We start from the raw sequence: 13,418 nt of genomic DNA, 5'->3' as shown, positions 1-13,418 counted from the left end.
CTTTTCCTAACTCCTGAATGTCCTTTGATATACACTCTACCATTGCCTGGTTTTCCTCTCTGGCCTTTGCTCCCGTCCACAAGTACACGAAACCAAGGAGTGTCATTTGACCTGCCACTTTCCCTTTTAGCCATAAATGTTCCTTTCACTCCTGCTTGACCCTTTGCCAGTCTTTACTTTTATGAATGAATGCCCCAATACCATCCCCATTTCTGCTGCCTTCTATTACAATATTCTCACGCGTAGTCCGGATTTTTCGGAGGTTGTTCCATGTCCCTGAGATGTGTTTCTACAAAACCGTATACCATCGGCCTCTCTTCCCTTAGCTGTTCTTCTATCTCTTCCCACTTCAGCCTGTTCCTACCACCCTGCATGTTAATATACCCTATGTCTGAAATGGCTCGGCGCTCGAGGCTGCGTCTATTTATGCCCCGGACTCTACCTATCTTAGATATTGGAGCCACTTTGGAATCATATCTGTCCATACCACCTGTCAAAGAGTCTCTCTGGTTGTTTTCCTCGTTACTAGCTATCCTGCACCCCAAAGGGCTCGCTTGCCCCCCCCCCCCTCCAAAAAAAAAGCTACTGCGCGTCCTGAAAGTCGCCAACCCACCTCATGACCTAGCCGCCCATCGAAGCGAATTCTGTCTCGTTGAAAACCACCCCACCTATGCACCTCTCTGTTCATTCCCACCACCTCAAAGCCCTTCTCTCGACACATCCGCCATATCTCTTGGTTTGCGTTGACAACCGCTCTTTGCAGGTTGCGATCACGCACCGGTACCTCCGGTATCGTGCATATCACTACCTGTACCTTATGAGAAGTGGCGTGCATGTCATCGACGCCTTTCGCCAGTGTCGCTGCTAGTCCTGCTGTATCTTCATTTAAGACATCGTTTAAACCGCCTGAAATTATCACGAGGGTTCGTCTATCAGCTGTAGTTTTGAGTTTTGCGCTCGCTTGCCTCATGACTGCTTCAAGCTTGCTGGGGTAACTCGAGCGCCCCCTGCACGGCGAAGTTCAGAATCCGAGCCGGCGCAGGCAGCTCTGTAGACCGCCGCTAGCTGGGCAGGTCACAAGTACAGTAGGTCGTGGTTGTGGAACACGCAGCACAGTTATTTCTTTTCTAATGAGCAGAGAACAAAATTTGTACTTTGTAAAACACCTTACAAATTCTTCGCTTAAAAGTTTTTGCAAAGAAAGGGAAGACGATTGCAGTTTACAACTAAGCTTTGGGACTTCCGGCACACGGCGAACGTTGTCTGCTTGGATCCCACACGCTCCATGTTGACGTGAGCTGCGCAACGAGTGAGCTCCACGCGGTTGTTGTAACACCACAGAACACTTTACACTGGTGAATTCATGAATCACCCTTTCCTCGTTGTGAGCTGCCAGTCCGTTGATTAGCGACTAGTGAAGATGCGACACCGTGCGCCTGGGAAAGGCAGCCGGTGCACCGAGTGGCTGCAGCGCATCTGATTTCCCGTATCAGATCGGCGGAGGAATTTACGCGTATGCGGTCGCCACTTTAAGCTGGAAGACTACGAACGCGATTCCGTGCTTGTGCGGCGATGTGAAGAGGCATCCGCTCAAATCCTACGCACTGTCGTCTTTATTCCTTCCTGGTGAAAAGGTAAGTTCACGGTCGATCGGGATCGTGCGACACGCACTGAAAACACGGTTCGCACGTGTGCAACCAGAAAATTCTATGTAACCTCGTTAATTATAATTATAACGACTGTGTCTCTTCAATGTAATGTGGTCCGCTTCGCAATAATTATATACACGCTGAACAACTTTCGCTAGTTCGGGATTTGCAGAACCGATTATAAAATGACTGGCTGCCTCTTTGCACTATTGTATACGGCGTAGGGCCAGTTGTAAAATGCAGGTTCAAATCTATGGCATGCATGTTATACATGATGAGCTCAAAGAAAGCCCCGCAATAGTGCAACACGTGTTCGACGGCGTTGATAGGCTACGACCTGTTTGCTCGTGTTGTATTCATGCCGAATAGCAATAGCACGGCGTGCTAGAAAATCGGGCAAGGTTCCATTTGGCGTTGCATAAGTGGTTGCCAGACCGGAAGGGTGGTTGTTGCCAGATTGCCGCTAAATTTGGCAGAAAATTTTTCTTCTGTAGTTGTGGCTTTTCCGTAAGAGTTTGGTGCTATCCGCGGTGCACTTCTTGGCTGAAAACTTTTCTCCTGTAGTTGTGGCTTCTCCGTAAGAGTTTGGTGCTATCTGCGTTGAATTTCGCGAGTGCATGAGCGACGCTGGCCGTTTTAGTTAACGGAATGGACCGAGCCTAGCAGAAGTCGAGCGCGGCGCTGCTGCGCAATTAAGAGGCCGTTTTAATTCCGTTTTAATTAACGGAATGAACCGCACAATACAGAATTAGTTTTCTTTACGGAATGTACCGCGCCTAGCAGAAGTCGAGCGCGGCGCTGCCGTGCTATTAAGAGGCCGTTTCAATTCCGTATTAATTAACGGAAGGAACCGAGCCTAGCAGAAGTCGAGCGCGGCGCTGCTGCGCAATTAAGAGGCCGTTTTAATTAACGAAATGAACCTCCCATTACAGAAGTCGAGGCGCGTTCCCTTGCTGTGTGCGCAGCTGTGCGATTAAGACATCGCGTCTATGTATTAGGGATTACGGGGAAAACTGATTAGAGTCGCAGGAAGGGATGCGCTGCCCCCCTTCCCCCTTACTTTTCTTTTTTTTTCTCTCAGCTGTTCGTGTCGCGTCGACCGCGCGCTACGACGGGGGACGCTACGCTTCCCCTAGCTGTGTCAGCACAAGACACATCGTTCGGACTCGTATATACATGTGATGAATAAGCGTTCCAAGGCTGGTTATTCGGAGTACGTCGGATATGCTACAGCTATGTACGCCTGGAAGGCTTCTTTATCGAAGCAGATGGAGTGAACTCAGCGCGACTTGCGCGTACCTGTAAATGGGACCCAGCCGACGAGCCGCCGTCGCTTACAGGGCCCCACCCACAATAAGCACAAATTGTTTCTGAGCTCAAGAGCGCAGTATAAAACAATAGGGTGGGTACATAAGAATAAAATGGCATAATATGTCTCACTACACGCTCATCACTCACGATATGGCAGGGATCCCTAAACAGGATATCAGCGAGCGATCACCTCCATTAATCGAAGAAAAAGGTCTTTCACGTTGAGACGTGCAACGACCAAGTACGTCTCGAGAGGCAAAAAAAAAAAAGCTTTGCCCCTGTCTACCCAGCATTGTGAGTGTCCCGCGGAGCTGGGACAGCTAGCTGTTTCCTGCAACCATTGTACCTGAAGTGTGAATCTGCTCGTTTTTTTTTTTTGCCGGGGCGATTGTACGTGACGACTTACTGCATCCTGGGTCACCATAATTAAGCTGAGGTCCTTGCGAATTCCCCATCACTCGGATGTCGGCGGCCGCTTCTGTGCTGTTCCCTACTGTCTGCAGGTCGAACTGTCGCTCGAAGAGATGGCATCTTCGACAGTCCAATAACGCGACGGCTCCTGAAATGGTGACAATGTACTTTGCACAACTAACGTTACGACATTTCATAGGGATCACGATCCTAAAGCTTAGGGATTGCGACCGAGATAGGGAGCACCAAATAAGGAAATTTAAGAGGTTTACGTGAGCAAGTTTGGCCATGTGTCGACGCCCAATGCACCGAGATGGAGTACGTGCCCTAGGTGATGTACTGTTTACGTGATACGTGGGTCACATCACGTAGCATCACGTAACGTCGTTCGCACTCGCGCTCAAGTCACCATTGCTGTGGAGAAGGAGGGGCACAGAAGTGGAGTACGTGACGTAGGTGTTGTACGATTCGAGGCGTCTTCGCCTATCCCGCTTTTTCACACATATGCTCGCGTCGCGTCGGCGCTGTGACCCACCCCCTCTTTCTCCGCAGACGCTCGCGTCGCTTCGGGTCGGCGCCATGTTAGCCAACGTTCGAGGTCCGAAAAGGCTTTTTTATGTTTTTTTTATTCCAGGCGTCTTTGCCCCCCCCCCCCTCTTTCTCCGCAGACACTCGCGTCGCGTCAGGTCGGCGCCATGTCAGCCAACGTTCGAGGTCCGAAAAGGCTTTTTTATGTTTTTTTTTTTGTTCCAGGCGTCTTTGCCCGTCCCGTCTTTCCCCGCAGGTGCTCGCGTGGTGTTAGGGCCGTGGCCCATCCACTCTTTCTCCACAGATGCTCGCGCCACGTCGGCGCCGTGACGCACCCCCTCTTTCCCTGCTGATGCTGCATCACGTAGGCGCCCTGTCAAGGTTAGAGCGCTCCATCCCTCTTTCACATCATGACCCTTATAAAATGCCGTAACGTTAGCCATGCAAGCTACACTGTTACCAAATCAGGAAGCGTCTCGTCATGGCCACGCCACAGATAGACCCCAGCATTGTCGAAATCGCCGACATCATAAGGTACCCTGCCGCGGAAGAGGCCTTCCTTCGTGAAATCGGATTGTCGCCTGCGCTATCGCTTCGACCGGCAGTTCGACCTCAGGCAGCCGAAACAACAATGGGGCGGCCACCGACATCCGAGTACTGGGGTATTTGCAAGGATCTCTGCTTTAATCCAGGTGAGCCAGGATGCGGTGAAGAAGTCGTGACGTACAATCGCCCGGGAAAGAAAGGAAGCAGACCCACGTTCAGGTGCAATGGTTGCAGGAAACAGCTCTCCCAGCTCCGCGGGACGCAGGCTCTGCAGGGTAGGCAGGGCCAAGGTTCCTGTTTTGCCTGTCAAGATGTACTTGGTCGTCCTAACGTAAAACTCTCTCGACGCGAATTAATATAGCTCACGTACGCCATGGTGAAAGGGTTCTCGTCAAGGAACACGAGAGAGCTTACAGAGTTTAAATTACAGAGTTTAAATTGAGCAACACCACGCGGACCGACTGGAGAAATTATATAAGAGAAGTAGCACTCGAAGAGCTGCGCGCACAGCCGGCGATGGGTGGAGTGGGTGAGGTCGTCCAAATCGACGAATGCTTGTTGAGGGGTCGGCGCAAGGCGAATCGAGGTCGCCTGCTGACTGGCGACAGTGTTCCTCCAAGGCGCCGCAACAATTACGGTGGCGTTTCGAACAAGGGCCCGTGGATTTTCGGCATGCTGCACGTGTCCACGAAGGAGTTGAGGCTGTTTCAAGTGGATAAAAGGGATGCTGCCACCCTTGGTTCACTGATAGCCAAACACATTCTTCCCGGGACGACGGTGTACAGCGACGAGTGGGCCGCGTACCAGCGCATACCCAGACTTGTGGATGCCAACGGAACACCACTAAACTTGGACTGGCACACCGTGAACCACAGTGTCAACTTCGTTGATCCTACGACAGGTGCCAACACGCAAAGGATTGAAAGGGTATGGCAAAAGGCCAAGCGCCGTCTCGTGCGCAACAGCAACAAGACGACTACCTCACTTATGCCGGCTCACCTCACCTGGCTTTGGTGGAAATCAATTAACGCACGTCCCAACGTGAAAGACCCTTTTCTTCGATTAATGGAGGTAATTGCTCGACGGTATCCAGTTTAATTATAATTAGTGCATTGTGAGACATTGTCATTTTATTCTTATGTTTATGTTTTAATATTATCTCATTTTATTCTTATGTTTTTATTATATTGTATTATTATTATTGTCACTATTATGTTTATTATGTCATTTTATTCTTATGTTTTCACTATATTGTATTATTATTGTTTTCACTATTATGTTTATTATGTCATTTTATTCTTATGTTTTCATTATGTTGTATTATTATTATTGTCAATATTATGTTTATATGTCATTTTATTCTTATGTTTTATTATTATGTCATTTTCTTCTTACGTTTTCATTATGTTGTATTATTATTATTGTCATTATTATGTTTATTATGTCATTTTATTCTTCTTGTATACTAAACTCTTGAGCTGAGAAACAATACACAATCATTATTTGAAATTTTGGTAGTTAGTGCTTATTGTGGGTGGGGCCCAGTAAGCGACGGCGGCTCGTCGGCTGGGTCCCATTTACAGGTACGTGCAAGTCGCGCTTAGTTCACTCCATCTGCTTCGATAAAGAAGCCTTCCAGGCGTACAGAGCTGTAGCATATCCGACGTACTCCGATTAACCAGCCTTGGAACGCTTATTCATCACATGTACGAGTCCGAACGATGTGTCTTGTGCTGACACAGCTAGGGAAAGCGTAGCGTCCCCCGTCGTAGCGCGCGGTCGACGCGACACGATCAGCTGAGAGATAAAAAAAGGAAAATTAAGGGGGAAGGGGGGCAGCACATCCCCTCCTGCGACTCTAATCAGTTTTCCCCGTAATCCCTAATACTGAGACGCGATATCTTAATCGCACAGCTGCGCACACAGCAAGAGAATGCGCCTCGACTTCTGTATTGGAAGTTTCATTCCGTTAATTAAGACGGCCTCTTAATTGCACGGCAGCACCGCGCTCGACTTTTGCTAGGCTCGGTTCCTTCTGTTAATTAAAACGGAATTGAAACGGCCTCTTAATTGCACGGCAGCGCCGCGCTCGACTTCTGCTAGGCTCGGTTCCTTCCGTTAATTAAAACGGAATTAAAACCGCCTCTTAATTGCACGGCAGCACCGCGCTCGACTTCTGCTAGGCGCGGTATATTCCATTAATTAAAACGGAATTGAAACGGCCTCTTAATTGCACGGCAGCACCGCGCTCGACTTCTGCTAGGCTCGGTTCCTTCCGTTAATTAAAAGGGAATGAAAACGGCCTCTTAATTGCACGGCAGCACCACGCTGGACTTTTGCTAGGCTCGGTTCCTTCCGTTAATTAAAACGGAATTGAAACGGCCTCTTAATTGCACGGCAGCGCCGCGCTCGACTTCTGCTAGGCGCGGTACATTCCGTAAAGAAAACGAATTCTGTAATGCGCGGTTCATTCCGTTAATTAAGATGGAATTAAAACGGCCTCTTAATTGCACAGCAGCGCCGCGCTCGACTTCTGCTAGGCTCGGTTCATTCCGTTAACTAAAACGGCCAGCGTCGCTCATGCACTCGCGAAATTCACCGCGGATAGCACCAAATTCTTGCGGAGAAGCCACAACTACAGGAGAAAAGTTTTCAGCCAAGAAATGCACCGCGGATAGCACCAAACTCTTATGGAGAAGCCATAACTACAGAAGAAAAATTTTTTGCCAAATTTAGCGGCAGTTTGGCAACAACCACCCCAAAGTCTGGCAACAAACTTATGCAACGCCAAATGGAACCTTGCCGAAAATGGTCTCGCAGTGCCGGCGTTCGAAGTACGTTGAAGCTTATGCTTCAACTGTAGCGCATATGCTTTATTTGTTCATTTGCCGGTGTGAATGCACTTTTGTGTATGTGTAAAGTAAAGGCAGCCTTGCAAGATAAAGCGTCCCGATTGATGGGTGGTTTAATTCGTCGACTGTGCTTGGGGAAATTCATTCAAAAAGATTATGGCTGCGTACGGGGAAAATTACAAGCATGCAGCTTTACGTTGCGGCATATCCTGCGGGAAAACGAAGAAGCCGATAAATATTTGCATTACAGTCTCCTAATTAATAAATTAATTGTTTAACTGCGATACTCCATTTGTTTAAGTTATAATGCATGATCACCAAATCAGAGCAGTGCAAGGAAATCATGGCTTCACATCTAGCAAGAACTTGGCAGCTCATCAATAAAAAAGAACTGCTAATTAGTAAAACTTCATGCAGAGTTAATGTGCTTATTCCATATGAGATGTGAAAAAAACAACGAAAAAGCCGAAGATAGTTTTTATACCAATACGATAAACTCTCCAGCCTCTTTGAGTACTATACAAGATTTCTTTGCAGCACGTTTTTAGTACACACACATAAAACAATTCGTGCTATGTATACGGAATTATTGCACATAAAATGTGTGAATGGAAATGCAAAGACAACACTTAAAACCATTGTCATCCATTGTGTTTGTGGTAAAAGAAATTGCTGCTTTTTTCAGCATCACACACTGCTCCAGAAAAGTGTCGGAGAGTGTGGCACAGTCTTGGAACGTTCTGCCAGCCAGGTTAGTCCTGCTCTGTTTCTGTACATTGGCACTGCACAAAAGTGGAATGTATATGTGTTGCATATCATTGCTGCATATTATGGAAAATAACTCAGTGACACATTTCTTATGCAGCTACACTCTGTGCAACTAGCTGATGCCAGGTAAGGCAGCTCGATTTCCAAGCTGTATCATAATATGTTTTCCACAGATGTAACATAATATGTTAATTCTCACCACCTCATATCCAGACAACTACACAAAAAACTGTGCGCAAGGCAACCAGAAGTTGCAACTCGGAAGACAGTGGAATGCCGGTCTGTTGGCAAGAGTACCTGAAGGTTGAAAAATGCACGTATGAGGCATAAAATATACAGTAGCTATTCAGTTACAGGATTCATACCTAAGCTCCTAAATAAAGAAAACTAGCAGGAAATAATGCGTGATGATAAACGATCGGGCATGACATCAATCGAAAAAGTTTTGTTTATTTGAGTGTTTCATAACCATCTCAGCTACGCAGGTGAACATGACCCTGAAGGTGCACGTTTCGGCCAATACACAGATAGCAGCTGCCTTCACCTCAAAATCGGCAGTGCAGACACAGTGTGGTGCTTCATCACATGAGCAGTAGTAGCAGCTTCAGCCGACGTTGCTTTAGTGCCACAGCTTCCAGCAGGTTTCAGGCCTCTCGGTGGCTCAACACCTGTATGAATGGATGAATCTTCCCCCGCTAAAAAAAAGCCAGCTGCTGAAACGTTTTTCCAAATGAATGGATCTTTTCCTGCCAAGGAAGAAAAGCCAGCTCTTGAAGTTGACGTCACATACTTGCCCTCATTCAGCTAGAGGTTTCTGCAGGTATTACAAGCGTTAGTCTTTTGTGGAATAACAATAAGGTTTAACTCTTTAACAATATCAGATGCTTAGCAATTTAGTGATCTTTAACATGTGATGAGCATGTAGCCACAAACTAGTTCACATACTAAAACCACCACTTGATCTAGTTATTCTCTGGGGTTGTGTCTGTCCTTTCATGTTTTGAACAAAGGAAACCAAGTCCCTTAGTTTCCTGAAACATTTCACCTCAGAGTAGTAGTGAGAATTTATTAAAAGGCAGAGAGGTCAGCCTGAGCTATTTCGCTCTAGAGTAGTTCATGACAGTTCACATATATTTTCTAGAACTTAATTGGTCCGTTCTGCAGTACATGCTCATTTTCCCCACCTGTCTGTTTCAAAACTATACGAATGTGAAGAGGCAGTTGTATTCCTGTGAAACGGCATGCATTACCGGGCAACCTGCAGATTTTATAATGATGTCAATAAGAGCTTGTACAATCAAATGCAGAGGCTGGTGGCTAGAAATTTTTCAGGAGTGGCCCACTTGTTGAGGGCCTTTAAAAACCCGTATTTTCATTGTTCGTGTTCGGTAGAACACATCCCCTCCATCCTAATTTCGAGGACGGTAGGGCAGGTCCCTAGCGCACCCTTAATTCTGGCCATGGGCCTCATTGAGGACCTGTATAAGAGACATGCACTGGAGAGCAATTGAAGAATCATGTGGATTATCTTATGACCCTTATTTCAAAGTAGGCACACTGGTTTCTCTTATGCCGCTTTGTCTCGTACATGAGTGTATCTTATGTAGGAGTTCAACTATATAAGCAGCATTTAGAAAGCCTCTTTATTGACATTACTTAGAAAAGAGGATTTCTTTGACAACAGCAACGAAGAATGTTGGTACTCAGTTGCAATTCATGATACTCTATAATACAGCAGTGTTTTTAGATGTTGCCACAATCACTAACGAGGCAACAAAGAGCACAGGAGACCACGTGCCCCTGCAGTGAGTACGCTTAGGTCAAGGGGTAAGACTAGTACAGCAATTATGCTGAAACCTATGCCTGGCTGAAACACAGCCCTGCCGATTGATTGATTGATATATGGTGTTTAACGTCCCAAAACCACCATATGATTATGAGAGACGCCGTAGTGGAGGGCGTTAAAAATTTCGACCACCTGGGGTTCTTTAACGTGCACCCAAATCTGAGCACTCGGGCCTACAACGTTTCCGCCTCCATTGGAAATGCAGCTGCTGCAGCCGGGATTCAAACCCGCGACCTGCGGGTCAGCAGCCGAGTACCTTAGTTGCTAGACCACCCAGGCGGGACAGCCCTCCCGAAAGCAGTAAGACCTATTTCACACAAAAGCACAGGCTGGTTCATGAACACTTTCTTTTATTACAAGCACGTGTTTTCAGATGTTCGCCAAATAAGAAGGGGTACACTGACACGTGTACAACTACATTCTGCACAGCATGTACAACCGACTGCCACCTACCAAAATCAGTATCACAGTGGACACAATTAAAGAGTAAAATGATTTTATGTGAGACTATTCACACATTATTTGTGTGTTAATACATCAATTTCTTTTGTATAAGACATTGCCAGTTACTTTATATAAGACTTCCAAACAATGCTAGACTTAGCTCATGGAGTGACTGTTTTGTCATAGCATACTTGTGCTGCGTTTCTGGCTATTATTAAAATGGAGTGCGCCAATTACGTTTTCTTAGTTGGTTACGAAGAGATGCACCTAAACGGTTCCTGCGATGGTTAACTGAAGCTGCATTAGCATTTCTGCTACAGCACAATGTAATAATAAGCACCGTAAATTGAGGTATCCAATTTGCAACATGACTGCTAAAAGCTACAAGCTTTCTGGCAGTGCTTTTGCTCCTGATCCTATTTAGAATGCAACTGTCACTAGTGCACAATTAAGCTGTAGCTATTTGTCAACAATATACTTGAATCATTCACTACAACAACATTACCTTTATCGGCTACTTAAATTTTCTCCAGTGCACCTATATTCAGTAAACACTAAGAAGTATTTAGAGAAATTAAGTTAATCGAGACCATAAGCAATAAAAAATTGTAGTATCTTTGGAGGTGAAGTAATGGCTTCAGATGAGTGGATGCTGGCACCTATTTGATATTCTAGTGCTCACTCTACTTATTGACCTCGGCAAATCCTCTGGAAGGTTGCCTGGAGTTAGCACTGATCTTTAGTTTTGTTGCAAGGTGAAATGCAAGGAGGGCAGACCATGTGGTTCAAGGACACTGGAAAGTCTCACTTTATTCGTGTCATTCTTAAAAAAAAAATAGGAGGCTATCTCGTATTGGGAAGATAGGGGTCAAAGGAAGCCTTGCGTTGGTGGGTCTGGCTTTTTTTTATATACTTTCTGTCACACTGTGCAATGCTCCCACATGCTAAGCAACACAACACATGCTGCAGGCAACATAATGATTGCGACTAAAACCTCTTCACAGTTACATTATAATTATTTTCATAACATTCCCTATACTTTCCTTGGCATAATTGTCAGTCAGTTCTCATTATTATTGTCTAACAAAGAAAACAAGCCCTTAAGTTTACCCTTATTTTTTTCATTAATCGCGAGGGTTTCATTCTGACAGACCTAATGCCATTGTGTACTATGCCAGGGAATATTAGTCAGCTGCCAGCCGTAAGAACATTACCTGTTGTATGATGCCTATAGGCAAAAAATGAGTGTCCCACACTCGCTGCAATGGCAACAGGCAGCGCTCACTGACACTACCACATTTAAATGCACATACATATCCCATAAAGTAGACAGGGAGGATGGCCGACATGGTAGCTCAGTTGGTAGAGTGTCGAATGCGTTATTCAAAGATTGCAGGTTCGGTCCCTGCCGATGGCAAGTTATATTTTCATCCACTTTTCTTCACCGTTACATTACAATTACTTTAATAACATCTCCTATACTTTTTTGGCATCATTGTTTGTTGCTTACCACTTATCTAATCAAGCCGTATTAATGAGAACTAACCAACAGTAGTGCGAAAGAAAGTATCGGAGATTTTATTAGTTGTAAATGTAATGTAAATGTGAAAAAATAAAGGTGTATGAAAAGATTGCTTTTCGTGAGCTGGGAGTGAAGTTGTGAACTTCGAATAACACATACTCTACTAACTGAGCTATCATGGCGGTCATTCCCTCGTCCGCTTTTCGGGGGACATATGTGCACTTAAATGAGGGTGCGTCTATGAGCCCCACCATGTGCTGTGCGACACCAACAGGCGGAAAAAGTGTTTCACAATCGCCGTCATGGTTGCTAGTTGTGCTGACTCCTGCTGCCACTTGTCAATGCACATATATACTGGATAAAGAGGATGAGGGAATAGCTGCCGTGTTAGCTTATTTGGTTGAGCATCGGGCGTGGTATGGGACAGTCGCAGGTTCAGTCCCAGCTCCTGGCAAGCAATTTTTTCGTCCACCCTAATTTCTTCTCATTTACGTTGCATTTACTATAATTAGTGTAGTACTTTTTTATGGCATTATACTTTTTTATGGCATTATGATAAGTTAGTTCTCATAAATATCATGTCTAGCAGAGAAAAATTAAGCCTAAAAATTTTCACTTTCTTCTTTCAACCAAGCCATGTGACTTGTTCATTGTGCAATACTGAGTAACACACAAGCACTATCATATTTTGAAGGGTCATTCATGTGCAGTATCTATCAAGACAAAAGCACTGGAGTTCTAACAATGGAAGAGCCTCTTCTCAGGGAACGAAAGTTCATTGTGTTAGAGAGCTTCCTTCATGTACTGCTCACTAACTGCTCCATATGTGGCCAAGCAGTTGGCAACCTGAACTTCAGCGTCATGGGGATTCTGGTCGTTGTAGAGGGGGTGTGCAAGCAACTGCAAAAGCTCCCGGTGGAGAAGCCAGCCGCTTGTTCGAGGGAGCGGAGCTGGAGCCGGCAACTTCCTCCTGGCCGCTGGCGTGCTCTACTAGGGTTGGGTGGTGGCTGCAACCATCTGATGCCTTGGTGCTCAAGTCATCATGGAGTGCGCCTTCTACAACTACCAGAGGGCCTACTTGCTCCCAGCAGTAAAACAGGTGCACTTATTGATCAACATCTAAATATAACTATAGCAAGACTTGTAGACATATTAGGCAGCGTGAACACAAATGCTTATACTTCTCTTGCATTACAAGTGAATCTTATTTTTTAAACAGAATTTCGCCATAGATTTACACATTGCAAAGCATTTGCTTCCTTCTGTATATCTTTGTCAATGTTATCTCAATTCAGAACTTGAAATCATTTCATATAAAACTAGCCCATCTGGTTTTATGGTTGCAATAGAAAAGAGAAGCTTAATATTTTTGCATGCTAATATATAAATCTAACAATCAATTATCTGGAAAAATTATAGTTTTGCAAACAGTTTTAGCATACCTCCTTATTTATCTTATTGTGTAATTCGAATACTCCTGATAGAACCGAGTTTGAGTTGACGAACTTGTACAGTGGTAAAAATGTAGCAGTGGTGGAATA

At 45.4% G+C, this 13,418-nt stretch overlaps 1 long non-coding RNA gene across 1 annotated transcript in view; it reads left to right on the top strand.

The window, feature by feature from the left end:
* The first annotated feature begins 1,135 nt into the window (after window positions 1-1,135).
* LOC142776469 (uncharacterized) overlaps window positions 1,136-13,418 on the top strand; it is a 35,413-nt gene continuing 23,130 nt past the window's right edge. The window contains exons 1-3 of the long non-coding RNA XR_012887558.1: window positions 1,136-1,634; window positions 7,983-8,048; window positions 12,761-12,976. This is a non-coding gene — a long non-coding RNA (uncharacterized LOC142776469). The remainder of the gene's footprint in view (window positions 1,635-7,982; window positions 8,049-12,760; window positions 12,977-13,418) is intronic.

This window comes from Rhipicephalus microplus, chromosome X (assembly GCF_043290135.1).
Source record: "Rhipicephalus microplus isolate Deutch F79 chromosome X, USDA_Rmic, whole genome shotgun sequence".
Classification (NCBI taxonomy): domain Eukaryota; kingdom Metazoa; phylum Arthropoda; class Arachnida; order Ixodida; family Ixodidae; genus Rhipicephalus; species Rhipicephalus microplus.
Note: the sequence above shows the minus strand (reverse complement) of the source record. Positions and strands in the feature narration are given on the sequence as shown.